This window comes from Idiotropiscis lumnitzeri, chromosome 19, assembly GCF_059441095.1.
Source record: "Idiotropiscis lumnitzeri isolate Australia: NSW breed Sydney's pygmy pipehorse chromosome 19, RoL_Ilum_1.0, whole genome shotgun sequence".
Classification (NCBI taxonomy): domain Eukaryota; kingdom Metazoa; phylum Chordata; class Actinopteri; order Syngnathiformes; family Syngnathidae; genus Idiotropiscis; species Idiotropiscis lumnitzeri.
This window is the reverse complement of record NC_142409.1, coordinates 2,519,682-2,538,381: the sequence shown is the minus strand read 5'-3', so window position 1 is coordinate 2,538,381 and position 18,700 is coordinate 2,519,682. Positions and strand designations below refer to the sequence as shown.

The window sequence follows — 18,700 nt, the reverse complement described above, 5'->3', positions numbered from 1 at the left end:
TCGAGAGTTCACATGGCTCACTGGGAGATGCGGAAGGAGCTCATAGCTCGCCCCAATATCCAGCACCATCGAAAACTTGTCCATCCACCGTCCCCGGAATGCTGGGACCTGCTAGTCCTCGAACGCTGAAGCTCCGCGGCCCCCTGTCATGGAATGGGGTACGAGCGGGTTTGTCAAGTGCGTTGGGAGTGGGTAACGGTGGCGCCCCCTGCGCTGGTGGAGCTCTTTGTGACAGATATGGCACCGGACCAGAGGATGGCACATTCCAGAAAGTGGCTCGGCATGGACAGCTCATCACCCAGTGACCCCACACCCCGCAGCAAGAGCACACCCCACTCACAATCCCTGTCCATAACCACCCGTACCTCTGTTACCGCGGTCCCAACCTCGTTGACCGGCCTGCTTTGGACGCCAGTCTGCTGTGGCGCTGCGTCACCCGAACCTTGCCCAGAAGCAGCAGAACTGGAAGGAGCAGGTCCAATGGGAGCCGCGTGCGTCGGTGGCTGCCTTAGCTGCTTCCTCTTTTTTAATATTTTTATCTCTCTTGGCCTCCTAATCCTGCAAGTACAACAATTTTTAGTCACGCTCCTTAATCCAATCCCATATTTTCCTTTTCTGATGTCGTGCAAAATTAGGTACAAAATGTGTTCTACTTAGGCCGATTAGCATTTTTTCATTGATGGACTATTTTGCCTGATGTCTGCCACTGGAAGGTGCACGCCCTTGTCGACGGCCAACTGGAACAGCTGTGTAATGTCGACATTATTGGATGGGTCACTGCCGGAAGTCTCACTCCATTCACGTCTCGCCCTGGCCACATAGACCAGGCCTGTCTCCCCCTTCTCCACCTGAAAGACACAGCAACATCGACCCCAACGGGCCAGAAATATCTGATGCACGGCACGGCCAATCTCACCTGAGGTGTCCCCATTTAGCTGGTGGCCATCATGCTGGTCAGCAGGTCTGGCCTCGGCCTCAAGTGAGGACAGTTCCTCTTAAGTAAATTTTGTCCCGCTTGTAACTCTGTATAAACCTCTCTTAGTCTGGTGTCTCCTTTGTAGGAGATTTCAACCAACGTGACCTTTTTACAACATGTCAAATAAACCAATGTTGACCTTTCTGCTATCTTTACAGCTGTGAGAGCTGTCACTAACACTTCCTTCCCCCTTGGGTAATTACAAATGTCTTATCTTCAAACTTCTTACACGCACCCAGTATCCTGGCTTTACTAGTTTACTGCCCTGCTGGGAGACAGAAAGATCCTTGTCACTCTAAATTTGCGCCTGTCTTTTGTTTTCCTCACACTTTTCACCTATGGTCAGCTAAAGTTGCTTCAACATCTATTTCCCATTTGTTCTTAAATTTGAGGTATTCTATAAGTTCTTCCAAACAGTGTTTTACAATGTCTTAGTCCTAAATACAATGAAATACGATACAATGGAAAATATCAGAATAACATTGCATACATCCAACATAAGACAGCTGCTTGTCACCACTTCAGGGTCATTTTGTCTGAAATATCTCCTCTACAACGAACCTACCCTTGCATTAAGTGAGTATTTTTCCTAAAAACAGTGCCACTAATTCGACATTAACTTCAAGTATCACTGCTGTGGTGCTGTATTATATGGAAAAGTCTGAACAATCCAAGAAAAGTTTGCCCTATCCTTGACTGGGCGTGTGTTATCTAGTCGCGCATTCAATGTGAATAATAATAACTCCTGTGGAGCACATGAGCAGGCTAAAGCAACAACTATATCTTAATCTGTACCGTGGACCCTAAATGAGAATATCTTATATCTCCCTCCTTGTTGAGGAGAACCTCCGGGATGGGCGTGGTGAGGCGCTATTTGAAACGTTCTCCGGCCTTCTGGTCACACAGGTCACATGTCACTTCAAACGTGTGGAGAGAGCTGGAGGAGTGACAATTGCCAGTGAGACGGGCCAAATTATCTTCCTTCCAAAACTTTCAGTTTTGCATAAATTTTGTGTAATAACGTCAATCAACCATTCACTTGATGTTTGAATTTAATTACTCCAATGTTTCTCCAATAACAATTTGAAAATCAATACTTGGGAGTGCAATAGGGATTCAGGGTGATCAGGCCTGTCCGCCCATTGCATCCCTAGTACTGTAAGGGCTTCTGGTGTACTCAATCAATTTTCTGTTTCTTTCCTGAGGCCCGTCCCTTAAACATTCACTCAAACCACATATGCATACAAACACTTTTTCTTTCACACTTTCATTCCCCAAAAAGATACTTTCCAATTCCGCACAGAGACCCCTCCCTTGGCGCGTCCGCCTTGATTCCACTGAGATTTGTGGTTTTTGTACTGTAAAAGTAAAAGTACCGCAATGATGGGAAATACTGCAATGATAAAAGTACTGCAATGATAAAAGTACTGTAATAGTGAACGTCCTGCAATGGTAGAAATACTGCAGTGATAGAAGTACTGTAATAAGAATACTGTAATGGTAAACAAAATACATCATAGGTCAATATTTAAGTACACCATTGGCTGAAAGTACAGTAGTAGTGTATATTGCATCCTAGGACTGCACAATTGCATTAATGCCCTCCCGTTTGTAGGCCTGACCCAATGTTCTTGTTAAAAAGTCTGACAGCAGTCGGCAGGAAGGAGCGGCGAAATCTCTCTTTGGTACAGCGAGGGTGTAACAGTCTATCACTGAAGGAGCTGTGGAGTGTTCTCAGAGTGTCATTGAGTGGGTGGGCTGGGTTGTCCAGCATTGATGACAGTTTTGCTGTCATCCTCCTGCCCCCCACTGAGTCCACAGAGTCCAGGGAGCAGCCCAGGACAGAGCTGGCCCACCTCACTAGTTTGTCCAGTCTCTTTTTGTCCCGGCCCGAGATCCTGCCCAGGAGACCACTCCATAGAAGATGACTGATGAAACCACTGAGTTATAGAAGTTCCTGAGAAGTGTTCCCCGAACGCCAAAGGACCTCAGCCTCCTGAGTAGGAAGAGTCTGCTCTGACCCTTCCTATAGAGAGCGTCTGTGTTGTCGCTCCAGTCCAGTTTAGTGTTCAGATGAACACCCAGGTACTTGTAAGTTGAGACCCTTTCAACGTCTGTTCCCTGGATATTCACTGGTGCAGGTGGAGAGTGCCGACGCTTGCGGAAATCCACCACCAGCTCTTTGGATTTCCCAGCGTTGATTTAGAGGCGGTTCTGCTGACACCAGTCCACGAACCCCTGCCGACAATCGCAGAGTCATCAGAAAACTTCTGCAGGTGACAGGTTGTGGAATTGTATTTGTAGTCCGAGGTGTAGAAAGGGTGAACAGGAAGGGAGCCAGAACAGTTCCCTGCGGCGCTCCTGTGCTGCAGAGGAGCACGTCAGACACACAGTCCTGTGTCCTCACGTACTGTGGCCGGTTTGTGAGGTAGTCGTGGATCCATGTGATGAGGTGGTGGGCCACTCCCGCCTGCTCCAGCTTGTCTCCCAATGAGGCGGGCTGGATGGTGTTGAAAGCACTTGAGAAATCAAAGAACATGATCCTCACTGTGCCCCCCGCCTTCTCCAGGTGGGAGAGTAAAGATGATGGCATCATCCACACTGATGCCAGGCTGGTATGCGAACTGGAGTGGGTCCATTGAGGAGCTGACCAGGGGGCGCAGATGGACGAGGACCAGTCTCTCCAGGGTCTTCATCAGATGAGACGTCAGCGCCACTGGTCTGAAGTTGTTGAGCTCCTTCGGATGGGGTGTCTTTGGAACCGGAACCAGGCAGGATGTTTTCCACAGCAGGGGGACTCTGCCCAGCTTCAGGCTCAGGTTGAACATGTGCTGGACGATTCCACACAGCTGGTCTTAACAGGATTTGAGGAGCTGGGAGCTAACCCCATCTGGGCCTGCTGCCTTCCTCGCCTTCATCTTTCTCAGCTGGTTCTTCACCTGAGATGTTGTGAGGAACAAGGCTGAGCAGGAGGAAGTGGTGGTTGTCTGATGACGCTGGGAAATGGAGCCTGTGGAGAGAGAGAGGGGAGAGAGAGGGGGAGAGAGGGTCTCGTTTGCAGTGGCAGGAGGGGTTGGTGGGGGCTGCAGCAGGGGAGCCTGAGCGGGGTCAGGTATTTGATCAAACCTATTGAAAAAACGGTTCAACTCATTTTCCCACTGAAGCCCCCCCCCACTTCTGGGTCTTACCTGGTTTTCCGTGGCCTGAGATGGTCTTCAGGCCCCTCCAGACATCCCTGGCATTGTTCCGCTGCAGTTGTTCCTCCATCCGCATCCTGTAGGACTTTTTCCCCTCCTCCTTCTCAGCTGACGCTGCACTCTCTTCAGCTCGTCCTTGTCGCCTGACACAAAAGCCCTCTTTTTCTCCTTCAGGAGAGCTTTAATGTCCGGTGTGATCCCGGGTTTGTTGTTGGAGAAACATCTTACAGTCCTGGTGAGAATGGTGTTCGCCATGCAGAAGTTAATATAGTCTGTAATTGTGTCTGTTAGACCATTAATGTCCTCACCGTGAGCTTCGCTGAATACCTCCCACACAGTTGTTTTGAAACAGTCCTTTAAGGCCTCCTCGGCTTCTCAACCAAGTTGTGGTCAGCTTTGCCCAGCGGGGGGAGGGGCAGTGATGTGTACGCCTCCTTGGTGTTGGCAGAGAAAAGGTCCAATATTTTATTGTCTCTGGTGTGGCAGGTTACATATTGTGTGAATGAAGGCAGAGAGGAGGAAGGAGAAGCATGATTGAAGTCACCAGAGATAAGGAGCAGGGCATTTGGGTGCTGTGTTTGTAGCCTGCTCACAGCTGCAGTCAGTACGTCACAGGCTGTCTCACTGTTAGCAGAGGGTGGCACATACGCCGCCACCGCAATCACATGACTGAACTCTCGCGGTAAATAGAACGGACGCATGCTAACAGCTATCAGCTCAATGTACCGACTGCAAAGTTGATCCTTAACAGTTATGTGCCCAGGGTTACACCATCTATCATTAACAAACACAGCCAGCCCTCCCCTTTCCTCTTACCGCTCTCCAGTGTCCTGTCCACGCGTAGTATTTGGAAGCCGTCCAATTCCACGACGGCGTCCGGCGTTAGCTCTGTTAGCCACGACTCCGTGAACACCAGCAAGCTAGCCTCCCGGACAATCCTCTCGTGCCGGGTTAGCGCTGTTAGCTCGTCCATTTTATTGGGGAGGGATCTAACATTCCCCATAATAACGGATGGGAGGACGGGGTGGTATCGTCTCATCCTTGCCTGGCGTTTAGCCCCCGCACGACATCCCCGTCTCTTCCTCCTCAGCTCGCGGGGGATATCGGGTCTCGCTCCGGGAGTCGACGCGGGGTTAGCACGGAGTGCTAACAGCTGATCTCTTGAGTACACGATCGATCCGTAGCTCCGAGTTTCGTCTCCGGACACGATCGCGCAAAAAACAGCCCCCAACAGCAGTAAAACCACCGCAAGTTGTATGTCCATTGCTGAGATGAGGTAAAAATAAAATAAAACAGGGTAAAGGGAAAAAACACACGAAAAAGGCTCAATAGTGAGCCACGCTGCTGTAAACAGGCAGCCACTCGCGCGGAACCGGTTTAAGCAGTCTTGGACCAACAAAATTGAGTTTACTAAAATGTAACCTTTCTTGATTTAGAAAAAACTCCAAATTCAGCTTGGTTATTCTGTGAATCATTCTAAATCAAGAGACACATTTAGATCCAAAGGACTGCCAAACCATTGTGTACTATACACATGAGTATGAATCCCACTCTCGTCGCACCTTAACATTTCAAATAAATCTAATACTCCTGGAAAGGTTTTTGACCCTGTTCCTCAGGACATATGGAGGGTTCTCTAGAAATATGTGTGGTTTTTAGAAATTTGAATTAGTCTTTAAATTGCAAAAGAACCAGAGTCTAAACAAAGTCATGGTCCAACAAAAAGGAGTTTTCACCAATTTTACTTTTCTTGACTTCGACAATGCTCCAATTTAAACTTGCTTTTTAGGCTAAACCCTCTGGATTGAGATGTACTTTTTAGTGCATAGGACTGCTAATCCATTGTGTTCTATACACCTGGGTTTGAATCCCACCCACGTCGGACCTTGACATGTCCAAAGCATCTTATGTTGGAAAGTCGTATGACCCTGTTCTTCAGGATTTGTGGAGGGTTCTCTCGTAATATGAGCGGTTTGCAGAAATTTGAATCAGTCTTAAAATTGATACGATGGGAAATGTGTCTTACTGTGCTAATCGGAATAGGTGGTGGGTCTGTGGAAATAAGACATTGTGTTCTACACACGTGGGGATGAATTCCACCCTTGTTGGACCTTAACATATCAAATTAAGATGGTGCTATTGGAAAGGTGTTTGTCCTCTTTGGATATGGGAATGGTACTTTGGTAATATAAGCAGTTTTCGGAAATTTGGATGTCATTAAATTGCGAAAGAAACACAGTCCTTGTCCGACAAAACGGCGTTTGCAGAAATGCAACCTTTCCATGTATATAAATGGGGATTTTACGTGATATGTTTTATTAAATTCTGATATTAGAAGATCAAGTTCCCTTCTAAAACATTCACGTTGGTGGCAGGATTTGAACATGCGAGGGGAGACCCCAATGGATTTCTAGTCCATTGCCTTAACCACTTGGCCACACCAACACAATATACCATTCACAGGTGCCATTTTCCAAGTACAATACAGATATAGCTACACTGCAGAAAACCATAAGCCACAAGCACGCACTCTTCCCATAGAAGCAGATGAGGTTATCGACTGTTGAAGGAGGTAGAATACTCATCCTTGTTGTTCTACATTGGTGAGTATAAAATCCATCTTTCTCGTGTCTTGGGAATTCCGATGCTTTTGTTCTGTGAGGAAACGTGTTCTACCTTTTCCCTCTGAATCTGTGGAGGTTTCTCTGAAATTACATGTGGCATTCAGAAATTTGATTCAGTCTTGAAATTGCAAAAGATCCTTAGATTCTCCTCTGAAAAGCTCACTTTGGCAGCAGGATAAGAACCTACGAGGGGACACCCCAGTGAATTTTTAGTCCATCACCCTGACCACTCGGCCACACCAACACAGTTGCCCTCCAAAGGTGACATTTTCTGACGACAATACATATTTTGCTAGGGGGCAAAATTCCATCAGCCCCAAGCACTCACTTTGATTCCATTGAAGCAGATGACGTTGCCGACTAATGGAGGAGAGAGAATACTCATCCTTTGTTTTCTGCATTTGTGAGTATGAATTCGATCTTCCTCGTGTCTTTGAAATTCCGATGCTTTTGTTCCGTGAAGCAATGTGTTCTACATTGTCCCTCTGGAGCTGAGGAGGTTTCTCCAAAAACAGGCACAGTTTTAAGAAGTTTGAATCAGTCTTTCATATACAAAAGAACCACGTTTTAAATCCAGTCCTGCTACAATTGAAGGTAGTTTACACTAATACAATGTTTCTTGACCGACAAAAGGTTCCAACTTGGGATGAGGTGGCTGAGTGGTTAAGGCAATGCATTGCTAATACATTGTGTTCTGCACACTCGCCGATACTTGACATTTAAAATGGGACTCATATAATGGGAAATGTGTCTTACCGTGTTAATCGGAATAGGAGGTGGGTCTATGGAAATAAGAACATTGTGTTCTACACACGTGGGTATAAATGCCACCCTCGTTGGACCTTAACATATCAAATTATGATGATGCTACTGGAAAGGTGTTTGACCTCTTCAGATATGGGAATAGTACTTTGGTAATATAAGCTGTTTTCAGAAATTTATGTCGATAAATTGCCAAAAAGAAACACAGTCCTTGTCCGACAAACGGCGTTCGCAGAACTACAACCCTTCCATATCGATAAATGGGGATTTTACATGATATGTTTTGTTAAATTTTTGAAGAGTCGAGTCTTATATTAGGAGATTAAGTTATCTTCGGAAAGATACACATTGGTGGCAAAATTCGAACATGCGAGGGGCGACCCCAATGTATACCTAGTCCATCGCCTTAACCACTCAGTCATCACAGAATGCCAGTTGTCGGTGACATTTTCAAAGTACAATACAGATTTTGCCAAATTGCCAAAGATCCATAGTCCAAACACTGTATTCGTCCAACAATACGCAGTTTACCCAAATACAACCATTCCTTGTAGAATAATGTGGATTTTATATTTCGCATGATACGATTTGTTCAACTGTTGAAAAGTCTTATCAGATGTGAGAACACCCGGTTCCCCTCTAAAAAACCCACGTTGGCAGCAGGATTTGAACCTACGAGGGGAGACCCCAATGGATTTCAAGAGCATCGCCGTAACCACTCGGCCACACCAACAAAATATACCATTCACAGGTGCCATTTTCCAAGTACAATACAGATATTGCTACACTGCAGAAAACCATAAGCCACATGCACTCACTCTTCCCATAGAAGCAGATGAGGTTATCGACTGTTGAAGGAGGTAGAATACTAATTCTTGTTGTTCTACATTGGTGAGTATAAAATCCATCTTTCTCGTGTCTTGGGAATTCCGATGCTTTTGTTCCGCGAGGAAACGTGTTCTACCTTTTCCCTCTGAATCTGTGGCGGTTTCTCTGAAATTACATGTGGCATTCAGAAATTTGAATCAGTCTTGAAATTTCAAAAGATCCTTAGATTCTCCTCTGAAAAGCTCCCTTTGGCAGCAGGATAAGAACCTACGAGGGGACACCCCAGTGGATTTCTTGTCCATCACCCTGACCACTCGGCCACGCCAACATAGTTGCCCTCCAGAGGTGACATTTTCTGACTACAATACAGATTTTGCTAGGGGGAAAAAACCCATCAGCCCTAAGCACTCACTTTGATTCCATTGAAGCAAATGAGGTTGCCGACTAATGGAGGAGAGAGAATACTCATCCTTTGTTTTCTGCATTTGTGAGTATGAATTCGATCTTTGTGTCTTTGAAATTCCAATGCTTTTGTTCCGTGAAGCAATGTGTTCTACGTTGTCCCACTGGAGCTGTGGAGGTTTCTCCAAAAACCGGCACGGTTTTCAGAAGTTTGAATCAGTCTTTCATATACAAAAGAACCAAATTTTAAATCCAGTCCTGCTACAAATGAAGGCAGTTTACACTAATACAATGTTTCTTGACCGACAAAAAGTTCCAGCTTGAGATGAGGTGGCTGAGTGGTTAAGGCAATGCATTGCTAATACATTGTGTTCTGCACACTCGCCGATACTTGACATTTAAAATGGGACTGATATGATGGAAAATGTGTCTTACCGTGTTAATCGGAATAGGAGGTGGGTCTATGGAAATAAGAACATTGTGTTCTACACACGTGGGTATAAATTCCACCCTCGTTGGGCCTTAACATATAAAATTATGATGATGCTACTGGAAAGGTGTTTGACCTCTTCAGATATGGGAATAGTACTTTGGTAATATAAGCTGTTTTCATAAATTTATGTCGTTAAATTGCCAAAAAGTAACACAGTCCTTGTCCGACAAACGGCGTTTGCAGAACTACAACCCTTCCATATCGATAAATGGGGATTTTACATGATATGTTTTGTTAAATTTTTGAAGAGTCGAATCTTATATTAGAAGATTAAGTTATCTTCGGAAAGATACACATTGGTGGCAGAATTCGAACATGCGAGGGGCGACCCCAATGTATACCTAGTCCATCGCCTTAACCACTCAGTCATCACAGTATGCCAGTTGTTGGTGACATTTTCCAAGTACAATACAGATTTTGCCAAATTGCCAAAGATCCATAGTCCAAACACTGTATTCGTCCAACAATACGTAGTTTACCCTAATACAACCATTCCTTGTAGAATAATGTGGATTTTATATTTCGCATGATACGATTTGTTCAACTGTTGAAAAGTCTTATCAGATGCGAGAACACCTGGTTCTCCTCTAAATAGCCCACGTTGGCAGCAGGATTTGAACCTACGAGGGAGACCCCAATGGATTTCAAGTCTATCGCCTTAACCACTCAGTCATCACAGTATGCGAGCTGTCGGTGACATTTTCCAAGTACAATATAGATTTTGCCAAATTGCCAAAGATCCAAAGTCCAAACACTGTATTCGTCCAACAATACGCAGTTTACCCTAATACAACCATTCCTTGTAGAATAATGTGAATTTTATATTTCGCATGATACGATTTGTTCAACTTTTGAAAAGTCTTATCAGATGTGAGAACACCCGGTTCTCCTCTAAAAAGTCCACATTGGCAGCAGGATTTGAACCTACGAGGGGAGACCCCAATGGATTTCAAGTCCATCACCTTAACCACTCGCCCTAGGATGGGGCATAACGTACTGTCTCGCGGGGTAAGAAAGAGGAAAAAAGGGGGGAAAAGGGAGGGGGAAGGAGGAGGAGGAGGGGAGAGGACGAGGAAACTGAGGCGGTTCGAATCTCGGCGCGGGCTTGGTGGGAAACATTAACGGTATATATAAAGTTGTATAGAGAAAGCAAAAACTTACAAAATATAAACAATTATAAAATAAGTAAATACATAATAAAACAGGGAAACGTTAACAGTATATATAAAGTTGTATAGAGACAGCAACAACTTACAAAATATAAACAATTATAAAATAAGTAAATACATAATAAAACAGGGAAACCTTAACAGTATATATAAAGTTGTATAGAGACAGCAAAAACTTACAAAATATAAACAATTATAAAATAAGTAAATACATAATAAAACAGGGAAACGTTAACAGTATATATAAAGTTGTATAGAGAAAGCAAAAACTTACAAAATATAAACAATTATAAACTAAATAAATAAATAACTAATAAAAAAGGGAAACATTAACAGTATATACAATAAACAATTATAAACTAAATAAATAAATAATAAAAAAGGGAAACATTAACAGTATATATAAACTTATACAGAGAAAGCAAAGACTTACAAAATATAAGCAATTATGAACTAAATAAATAAATAAATAATAAAAAAGGGAAACATTAACAGTATATATAAAGTTGTATCGAGAAAGCAAAAACTTACAAAATATAAACTATTATAAACTAAATAAATAAATAAATAATAAAAAAGGGAAACATTAACAGTATATATAAAGTTGTATAGAGAAAGCAAAAACTTACAAAATATAAACAATTATAAAATAAGTAAATACATAATAAAACAGGGAAACGTTAACAGTAAATATAAAGTTGTATAGAGACAGCAAAAACTTACAAAATATAAACAATTATAAAATAAGTAAATACATAATAAAACAGGGAAACGTTAACAGTATATATAAAGTTGTATTGAGACAGCAAAAACTTACAAAATATAAACAATTATAAAATAAGTAAATACATAATAAAACAGGGAACGTTAACAGTATATATAAACTTGTATAGAGAAAGCAAAAACTTACAAAATATAAATTATTATAAACTAAATAAATAAATAAATAATAAAAAAGGAAACATTAACAGTATATACAATAAACAATTATAAACTAAATAAATAAATAATAAAAAAGGGAAACGTTAACAGTATATATAAAGTTGTATAGAGAAAGCAAAAACTTACAAAATATCAACTATTATAAACTAAATAAATAAATAAATAATAAAAAAGGTAAACATTAACAGTATATATAAACTTATACAGAGAAAGCAAAGACTTACAAATTCTAAGCAATTATAAACTAAATAAATAAATAAATAATAAAAAAGGGAAACGTTAACAGTATATATAAAGTTGTATAGAGAAAGCAAAAACTTACAAAATATAAACAATTATAAAATAAGTAAATACATAATAAAACAGGGAACGTTAACAGTATATATAAAGTTGTATAGAGAAAGCAAAAACTTACAAAATATAAACTATTATAAACTAAATAAATAAATACATAATAAAAAAGGGAAACATTAACAGTATATACAATAAACAATTATAAACTAAATAAATAAATAATAAAAAAGGGAAACGTTAACAGTATATATAAAGTTGTATAGAGAAAGCAAAAACTTACAAAATATAAACTATTATAAACTAAATAAATAAATAAATAATAAAAAAGGGAAACATTAACAGTATATATAAACTTATAGAATAGAATAGAATAGAAATCCCTTTATTGTCATTGTACTCGAGTGTGCAATGAGATTAGAGGGCTCCCCTCTCCAGTGCAATACAACAATAATACAGACAAATATATAAATTAGATAAATAAATAAGACTGAATAGGGCATATAGAAACACATCACAATGCTGTTTTGCAAGGTTAGGGTGGTCTCGTGTGTGTGTGAGAGTTCAGTATGGAGATGGCTCTCGGAAAGAAACTGTTTCTCAGTCTATTGGTCCTTGATTTGATGCATCTGTAGCGCCTGCCAGAGGGCAACAGGTCGAACAGGTGTGAGTTTGGGAGGGTATTGTCTTTGACGATGTTGAGAGCCCTTCTGAGGCACCGGGCGGTGTAGATGTCCGACAGCGAGGGGAGAGGGCAGCCAATAATCCTTTGCGCTGTTTTGACTGTCCTCTGGAGCCTCACTCTGTCCGCCTCAGTGCAGCCGCTGTACCAGGTGGAGACACAGTACGTCAGCAGGCTCTCGATGGACGAGTGGTAGAAGGCCAGCAGCAGCTTCCTGTCCAGGTTGAATTTCCTGAGGACTCTCAGGAAGTGCAGACGTTGGAGGACCTTCTTTACCACTGCTGTGGTGTTGTGACTCCAAGAAAGGTCATCGGAGATCTGTACTCCCAGGAACTTGAACGTGTGGACCCTCTCCACACACACGCCTTCGATGCAGAGGGGGGGCGGCAGCGTCTTGTTCCTCCTGAAGTCGACGACAATCTCCTTTGTTTTAGCAGAGTTAAGGTGCAGTCTGTTGTCCTTGCACCAAGTTGTCAGTCTCTTTACCTCCTCTCTGTAGGCTGTCTCGTCACCTTCCGAGATCAGACCGACCACTGTCGTGTCGTCAGCAAACATGACGATGGTGTTGTTGCCGTGGGCCGGGCTGCAGTCGTAGGTGTAGAGGGCGTACAGGAGAGGGCTCAGCACGCATCCTTGGGGGGAACCGGTGCTCAGCATGAGGGTGGAGGACGTGTAGGGGCCGAGCAACACAGTCTGGGGTCTGTTGGTCAGAAAGTCCTTAATCCAGATGCGTGTGAGGGCAGGGAGGCCGAGAGTGTCCAGTTTGGCGACGAGGATGTCTGGGATGATCGTGTTGAATGCCGAGCTGTAGTCCACAAAGAGCATCCTTGCATAGCTCCGCTGTTGTTCCAGGTGGCCCAGTACAACATGCAAAGCAGTGTCGATGGCGTCCTCAGTGGATCTGTTAGCCCGGTATGCAAACTGGTAGGGGTCCAGAGTGGGAGGAAGGCAATCCCTGATGTGCTGGAGAACCAGCCTCTCGAAGCACTTCATAATGACTGGTGTGAGAGCAACAGGACGGTAGTCATTCAGGTGGACGGCTGGTGACTTTTTGGGGACAGGAATAATGGTGGTTTTACAGAGAAAGCAAAGACTTACAAAATATAAGCAATTATAAACTAAATAAATAAATAAATAATAAAAAAGGGAAACATTAACAGTATATATAAAGTTGTATCGAGAAAGCAAAAACGTACAAAATATAAACTATTATAAACTAAATAAATAAATAAATAATAAAAAAGGGAAACGTTAACAGTATATATAAAGTTGTATAGAGAAAGCAAAAACTTACAAAATATAAACAATTATAAAATAAGTAAATACATAATAAAACAGGGAACGTTAACAGTATATATAAAGTTGTATAGAGAAAGCAAAAACTTACAAAATATCAACTATTATAAACTAAATAAATAAATAAATAATAAAAAAGGGAAACATTAACAGTATATATAAACTTATACAGAGAAAGCAAAGACTTACAAAATATAAGCAATTATAAACTAAATAAATAAATAAATAATAAAAAAGGGAAACATTAACAGTATATATAAAGTTGTATCGAGAAAGCAAAAACTTACAAAATATAAACTATTATAAACAAAATAAATAATAAAAAAGGGAAACGTTAACAGTATATATAAAGTTGTATAGAGAAAGCAAAAACTTACAAAATATAAACTATTATAAACTAAATAAATAAATAAATAATAAAAAAGGGAAACGTTAACAGTATATACAATAAACAATGATAAACTAAATAAATAAATAAATAATAAAAAAGGGAAACGTTAACAGTATATACAATAAACAATTATAAACTAAATAAATAAATAAATAATAAAAAAGGGAAACGTTAACAGTATATATAAAGTTGTATAGAGAAAGCAAAAACTTACAAAATATAATTGTTTTTATCGTTGCAGTATCTTTTTATGAACGTCTGCTGCTAATGTTATACATTAACGGCTACATTACGCCGCCGCCTCTGTGTGATCTATATCTTTGCTGCTGTAACACTGCAAATTTCCCCATTGTCGGACTATTAAAGGACATCTTAATCTTTATTAACAATATATACAAACTTGTATAGATAAGAGAGCAAAAATTAAAAAATATAAAAAATTATAAAATAAATAAATAAATGATAAAAAAGGAAAACATGAACAGTATATATAAACTTATATAGGGAAAGCAAAAACTTACAAAATATAAACAATTTTAAAATAAATAAATCATTGTTTTTATCGTTGCAGTATTTTCTATCATTGCAGTACTTTTACTGTTTCAATACTTTTATCATTGCAGTATTTTCTGTCATTGCAGTATTTGTTTATCATTGCAGTACTTTTACCATTACAGTACTTTTATCACCCCTCTGTACCATGGGCAGACATTAGGAGTGTTTCCTTACAATTGTATATGTTGTGGGATCTAAGTGTTCGTATATACTTTGTATATTTGCATGCTTTTTATGAATGTCTGCTGCAATTATAAAGTGGTCTTCCTCTGCCGCTTCTTATGTGACTCGCCTCTTCTCCCTCGCTCTTGGTCTTCGAGGGTTGCTCTGCGGAGCCTCCATTCACGGAAGCGATTGTGGGGCGTAGCGCGATGAGACGAGCCGTCATTGGTTCATCCTCCCGCCCCCAAGTTAAACAAAGGGCCATGATTGGTTCATCTGCCCCGCGCCCAAGTTAAACAAAGGGCCATGATTGGTTCATCTGCTCCGCCCCCAAGTCAGGAAGTCGAAAGATGATTGGCTCTTTTACCCCTCTTTGCCGGAAATCCTCCGAGTTAGGAACTCACGTTAGGAAAGCGTTAGGACTTGGTTCGGACTTGGTTAGGAAGTGTTCGGACTTGGTTAGGAAGTGCTAGGAAGTGTTAGGATGGGGCATAATGGACTGTCTCGCGGGGGAAAGAAAGAGGAAAAAAGGGGCGGGCATTAGTGATATTGTGCAGTCCTAGGATGCAATATAAACCGCTACTGCACTTTCAGCCAAGGGTGTACTTAAATATTGACCAATGATGTATTTTGTTTACATTACCGTATTCTTATTACTGTACTTCTATCTCTGCAGTATTTCTACCATTGCAGGACGTTCACTATTACAGTACTTTTATCCTTGCAGTACTTTTATAATTGCAGTATTCGTATCATTGCGGTACTTTTACTATCACAGTACTTTTATCATTGCAATATTTTTATCATTGCAGTATTTTCAATCATTTAGTAGTTTTTATCATTACAGTGTTTCCCCCTCTGTATAATGGACATACATTAGGAGTGTTTCCTTAAACTAGATACGTTTATACTGTGTATATTTGCATGCATTGTTATGAATGTCTGCTGCTAATGTTATACATTAACGGCTACATTACGCCGCCGACTCTGTGTGATCTATATCTTTGCTGCTGTAACACCTCAAATTTCCCCATTGTGGGACTAATAAAGGACATCTTATCTTATCTTATCTTATCTTAATGACCTTCTCATTCTCAAACGGTCCAATGAATCTGGGGGCTAGTTTGCGGGAATCAGTCTGGAGGGGAAGGTCACGGGAGGATAGCCAAACCATTTGCCCTGGGCGATAGTCAGGGGCCGGAGATCGATGTCTATCGGCCAGTTGTTGGTTGCGCTGGGCTGTGCGGGACAGGACGGCTCTGGCATGTCTCCATACGGCATGGCAACGCCGCAGATGAGCGCGGACAGAGGGAACGGCGACCGCTTGTTCCGGGGAAGGGAATAGTGGAGGTTGATATCCATATGCGACCATGAACAGAGACATGCCCATGGATGAGGAGGTGAGGGAATTGTGGGAATACTCGATCCATGGTAGGTGTAGGCTCCAGGAAGCAGGACGGCGGGCCAAAACACACCTGAGGGATGACTCCAGATCCTGATTGACTCTCTCTGATGTTCATTGGTCTGGGGATGATAACCTGAAGACAGGCTAGAGGACACTCCCAGAGCTTTACAGAAAGCTTGCCATACCTGGGATGTGAACTGGGGACCCCGGTCAGAAACAATGTCAATGGGGATGCCATGAAGCTTGAAGACGTGGTTCACTAGGATGTTTGCCGTCTCAAATGCGGAAGGAAGTTTGGGTAATGGAATGAAGTGAACCATCTTGGAGAAACGGTCAACTACAGTCAGTATGACCGTGTTTCCCTCGGAGGGCAGCAGGCCAGAGACGAAATCGACCGACTGGTGGGACCAGGGGCGGCTGGGGATGGGCAGGGGTTGCAGAAGACCCATTGGGCGATGGTGAGAAGGCTTCCCCCGAGAGCAGGTGTGGCAAGCAGCGACGAACTCCCTCACATCTTGAGCCATTCGGGGCCACCAGAAGCGTTGCCGCAGGAATTGGAGGGTTCAATTCAATGATGACAAGCCAACTTGGAAGAATGTCCCAATTGCAGGACTTGAGAGCGGACAGAATCTGGGACAAAGAGTCGATCCGGAGGGCCCGAGCCAGGATCTGGTTGCTGTTGTTGGGCCTGCAAGACGGCTTGCTCAATGTCCCACACAGCCGCCCTGATGAAACATGAAGAGGGGATGATGGTCTCCGGATCCTGCCTCTCTGAAGGTTGATCATGCATGAGGGAGGAGACAGTGGCATGCAAGTTAATGCGACGAGGAGGTTCAGTCGAGGTTCTAGTGTCGCTCACCCTAAGGCGGCGTTCTGTGGTATCAAGAGGACCCCTGGGTACGAGTGAGCACTGATTGATAAAGTGCCCAGGCTTTCCACAGTAGAGACAAAGACCCTGCGCAACCCGCCGGGCGCGTTCCTCCTGGGAGAGGCGAGTTCTGCTAAGTTGCATGGGTTCTTCCCCGGCAGAAGCAGGCATCAAGGTGCTTGTAAAAGGCTGGGCGATCCGTCGCGGAATGGCCGTGTGAGGGGAGTTAGGGTGGGCAGGTCTGGCACTGCGACGGCGTTCTCTGATGCGGTTGTCAATCCGAATCACTAAGGAGATTAATTGCTCGAGGGACTCAGGCTCGTCCCGTGTAGACAGTTCGTCTTGAAGCTCTTCGGACAGTCCGCAAACGAAGGCTGTTCTCTGTCCTGCCTCATTCCATCCTGTTTCAGAGGCTAAAATCCTGAACTCTATGGCATATTCTGCAGCTGACTGTGAGCCCTGACGTAATGCCCATAGTCGTTTGCCTGAAGACTCGGTACGGAAGGGCTGATCAAAGACTCTGCGCATCTCCTCAGAAAAAGCAGAAATGATCTCAATGTTTCTGACTTTGACTCCCACAAGGAATTGGCCCACTTCCCTGCTTTTCCCTGAAGCAAGTTAATGACATAGGCCAGCTTGGCGCGATCATCCAAAAAAGCGCACGGTTGTTGCTCAAAAACCAAGGAACAGTTTACTAGGAATTGGACACAGGCTCCTACCTCCCCAGAATAATGTTCAGGTGGCGGAATGTTGGGTTCACGGTGAAAAGGCACAGCAGTAGCGGGTGAGTCGGTCACTCCTTGATTGGACGTGTGGGCCGGAGTCGGTGATGACGATTGTGGTGGAGCGCTGGACGTCATCTGGATAGTCAATGAGTTGACGGTGTTGGAGAGGTTCTGAATAGACTCCATAACCTCCCTCAGGATTTGGTCGTGCTGGCCGAGCAGTGCCCCTTGTGCCCTCATGGCGCGGTGGATTGGGTCCTCTGGGTCTGCTGGGTCCATGATGGTCAGTACGTGCTGTCACGTGAGGAGAGGGGTTTGGACCCAAAAGCAGACAGGAGACGGAGGTGGCGACGTAAAAGTCTTTATATACAAAATTCCAAGTAATAACAAGCAGGCCTGGATTAAGAACACATGGAAAATGGCTGACATCCTCACATGAAGAAAGCTTAACGTACTGACGATGTGTCTCTGAATAACTTGCTCTTAAATACTCAAGGAATCAAGCCTATATGACATCATAAAAGACCAGAACATAAAAGGACCATAGCAACTATGTAGCAACGGACACGTTAAGGCATATCACAACAAGATGAGTATTCTATCTCCTTCATTAGTCGGCAACCTCATCTGGGATCAAAAAGAGTGCTTATATTATCAGATAAGCGTCCACATCTTGAAGGACATTGCAAACTTGGGGCTGATGGATTTCTGCCCCCTAGCACATCTCCTTGAAGGACATTACAAACTCAGTTTTGCTCGAACAAGACTGTTTTTAGACTTCATTTCTTTTGCAATTAAAAAACTGATTCAAATTTCTGAATGCCACGTGTAATTTCGGAGAAACCTCCACAGATCCAGAGGGACAAGGTAGAACACATTCCCTCTCGGAACAAAAGCATCGGAATTCCCAAGACACGAGAAAGATGGAATTC

The 18,700-nt window shown here is 42.8% G+C and overlaps 1 non-coding gene across 1 annotated transcript; it reads right to left on the bottom strand.

Moving 5' to 3' along the window:
- Positions 1-6,536: 6,536 nt before the first annotated feature.
- On the bottom strand, positions 6,537-6,618 carry trnas-aga (transfer RNA serine (anticodon AGA)). Its single transcript has one exon. It is a non-coding gene; the product is annotated as a tRNA-Ser (tRNA).
- Positions 6,619-18,700: the final 12,082 nt, after the last annotated feature.